The sequence below is a fragment of the Microtus ochrogaster genome, chromosome 6 (assembly GCF_000317375.1).
Source record: "Microtus ochrogaster isolate Prairie Vole_2 chromosome 6, MicOch1.0, whole genome shotgun sequence".
NCBI classification, from domain to species: domain Eukaryota; kingdom Metazoa; phylum Chordata; class Mammalia; order Rodentia; family Cricetidae; genus Microtus; species Microtus ochrogaster.
The window spans coordinates 76992286-76995902 of NC_022013.1; the positions used below are offsets into that span (position 1 = coordinate 76992286).

The 3617-nt window shown below is 44.7% G+C and overlaps 1 protein-coding gene across 4 annotated transcripts in view; it reads right to left on the reverse strand.

Moving 5' to 3' along the window:
* The window catches only part of Rps6kc1 (ribosomal protein S6 kinase C1), a 142989-nt gene that overhangs the window by 128634 nt on the left and 10738 nt on the right, over positions 1–3617 (reverse strand). The gene's annotated exons all lie outside the window — the stretch shown is intronic.

Consider the following 3617-nt stretch of genomic DNA (forward strand, 5'->3'; position numbering starts at 1 on the left):
TGGACACCTAATGTGGGGGTGACACAGGACACCTAATGTGGGGGTGACACTGGACACCTAATGTGGGGGTGACACTGGACACCTAATGTGGGGTGACAATGGACACCTAATGTGGGGGTGACAATGGACACCTAATGTGGAGTGACAATGGACACCTAATGTGGGGTGACACTGGACACCTAATGATGAAGAAGGAAGCAAAATTAACAAAATTTAAGTGCAAGGGTGACTATTCTTTCAATAACCCATGACGAGGGCTAGGGCTGAATGTAGCATGGGTGTCTGCTTCATGAATGTGAGGGCCTAGGTTTACTAGTTCCCAGCAGCAGGAAATCTCCTTAAACACTGAGCAAAAAGAAACAGCCAATCCCTCAGGCTTCTCTGATTACGTAAGTCAAAAAGCCTGAAACAATAGCAAAACTTCATAAAGGAAAAAAAAATAGCATTATAAGAAGGGAAAATTCTTGTATTGATTTAGATTATAGATCATCTATCTACTTAAATGTCAAATTAATGAACTTAAGGCTACAATGGTGTATTTTGAAAAAAAACACAAGCACATTAAAATGGTTGCTTATGAGTAGGAGAAAAAAAAGGTTGTAATAATCAATTACAACATATCAAAAACTGGAAATGAAGATCAATTTATTACACCAGGCAGGAGGCAGTGGCAGAGGCAGGAAGATCTCTGTGAGTTCAGGGCTTAGTCCACATGATGTCAACTTCCAGGCAAGCTAGGACTACATAGTGAAATTCAGTATAAAAAAAAAACAAAAATCATCACTTGTGACTTAAGTCCAAAAGAAAAACAAAATAAAATCTTGGACTTAAAGTCAAACCTCAGCTCAAATTATCCATCTGATCTCTTACATTAATTGGGTAGAAAACCCACGGGCCTGGTCTGGCCACTACCGATGCCAATAGCTCAGCAAGAACTCCCTCAGTGCTGCAGAGACAGATGGCTCAGTAGCTGAGAGCCCAGGCTGCTCTTCCAGAGAACACAGGTTTGATTCTCAGCACCCACAGGGTGGCTTGCAACTGCCGGCAACATCCATTTCAGGGGATGCAATGCCCTCTTCTGGCCTCCAAGGGTACCAAACACCCATCCACATAATAATACAAATAAAACTTTTAAAAAGAACACCAGCACTCACAATGTGGGTTCCCTTTCTCCCTGACCAGGGAGTTTAACCACCTGGCCAGCTGCTTCTGGGAAAATCAGGGCAGAGTTTCCTGGACTCTACTACTCAATTCTCCAACTCTCAGAAAACAGAAATTTGGTCAAACAGTACCAATTTTCATTTACTTGGGGCTGCTCCAGCTGAACTTTCTGTGATGATACAAGGACATACACCTACCCCACTCTCAACACGACAGCCACAGACTGTGGATGACACATCACAAGGCTGACTGACAGGCCTGTGGCCGACACGCACGTGTTGACATGCACGTGGCTGACAGGCCTGTGGCCGACACGCACATGTTGACAGGCCTGTGGCTGAAAAGCACTTCAACCATAGAAATTTTAACTTTGTTTCATTTAAACTGGCTTAAATTTAACTGAAAGTAGTTTCATGCAGGTAATAATTGCCATACCCAACAAGACAGACTTAGACTGAGAGGCTTAAACAGGCAAACGCCAGCTCCCAGTACTTCCCACACATAATCTTAAACAGGCAAACGCCAGCTCCCAGTGCTTCCCACACATAATCTTTCCACATAAATGTGATTAATATTTCATGGGATTAAATGACATAGGCTCCCCTACTAGTTTTTCTTATATTATTTAAATTAGCCAATATGTCAAAGTCATGAATAATCAACCCACCAAAAATTGTCAATACAGAATTACTCACAGGAAAGTTTTTCAAATATATCTTACATTTGATAACTTACATCTTTCTAAAAAATTGAGATATTCCCTGAACTTGTACATATACTGAAGCATCTTATTCAAATCATCTTTCCTAATTCATGCAAATGATAGCTTGTGACAGAAGTTGTTTCTTAGTCTGGTGTCTATACTACATGGTCACATCTGGGAACTTCTAGACTTTTCAGGAGTACTGCTCATAGAAATCAAATACATTCCAGGACAGGAACCAAAAAAGCTACGGAGAAACCCTGTCTCGAAAATCAAAAAAGAAAGAAAGAAAGAAAGAAAGAAAGAGAGAGAGAGAGAGAGAGAGAGAGAGAGAGAGAGAGCGAGAAAGAAAGAAAGGAAGAAAGAAAGAAAGAAATCAAATACATTAGCTACCTCCCCCTGATATCCAGAGCATGCAAAGCATCTTATCAAAAGCCAGTACGATATGATTGCTACACACTGGGCTACAATGGTGAGGCCGCTTCAGAACCATGGCCCAGCAGGCACAGTGGCTGGTGGCGGGAGGAGGGCTTCGAGGGAAGAAGCGAACATTTCCCAACTTATTTCCAAGTCTCAGAGAACGCAATGTGACAAGCAGCAGGCTGGGCAGTATTTGTCCTGGACCCTTCCAGTGAAACTGGCCCTCACTGGACACAGTAGCATCCTAGGGACTGCCAGGAACACGGCCCAGTGATTCAAGTCCACAAGTCTTCCCAGCAGAAGCAGCTCACGGCTGTTACAGGAAAGACAGAAAGTCAACGCTGAAGGACTCATAACCAAGTGAAGGCCTTCACTCCACTCCCGCCATTACAAAAGACACTACAACTACGTTTCACCCTCCAAGCAGTTCCCAGTAAAGGGAGAAAGACATGTAGACAGAAATCAGAAAAGTAAATGGAGAGCTATCTGTGGGGCGCCTGCCTGGCATGCCGGAGTCCCGAGGCCGTGCACAGGGGAGAAAAGCAGCAACTGTGGAGTCTTAGCTGTCTCGTTCCCCACAGCTTAACAAAGCTCAGAGAGGTCAGAGCAAGTACACAGGGCCCCCTTCCTGATTCTCCTTCCTCTTCTGGGCTTTTGCTTCCCTCTCCTCTTCCTCCTCCCACTCAGCAGGTGAACACTGAGCCTCAGTCCTGGACCCAGCTTTGAGCCCCTCTTCATGGTTGGTAGAGGCTATACCTGTGCTGACTCAGCTCGAGCCCTCTGCCAAGGAGGGAAGACACCTGACTGTGTGTGTATTTGCAAAGCATTCTGTAGATGACCTATGATTCCTTCCACAGTCTTCGAGTGAGGCTAGAGTGGGTTACTGCGCACTCACCTTTTCAGACAACAAAATAAATAAGTTCCCGGTAGTCACCTCCAGGTTTGAACTTAGAAGCTCGACTGATCCTCTCTGTGGTATTCTCAGCAATAACTCTCCTCTGTCCACAAAGCCCTGCACCATCAGGTTTTATTATTACACTTATTCATCCATCACACCCTAGTGCCTACTGTGCTGCCAAGCCCTGGGGACGAGGGAGCACACATGGTGTATCTCCTATGCCACCTGCATAAAAATGCTGTCACTTCCCAGATCCATGGCCAAGATCAATCACTGCCATCCCCGTAAGGATTCTGTACCTGTATTACCCTCCTGTACCCTGGAGCTGGAGAGACCTCAACAGTTAAGAACACTTGCTTTTCTTGTTTGTACAGGACCCAACCAACTTCAGTTCCCAGCACACACATCAAGTGATTACAACCACTTATAACTCCA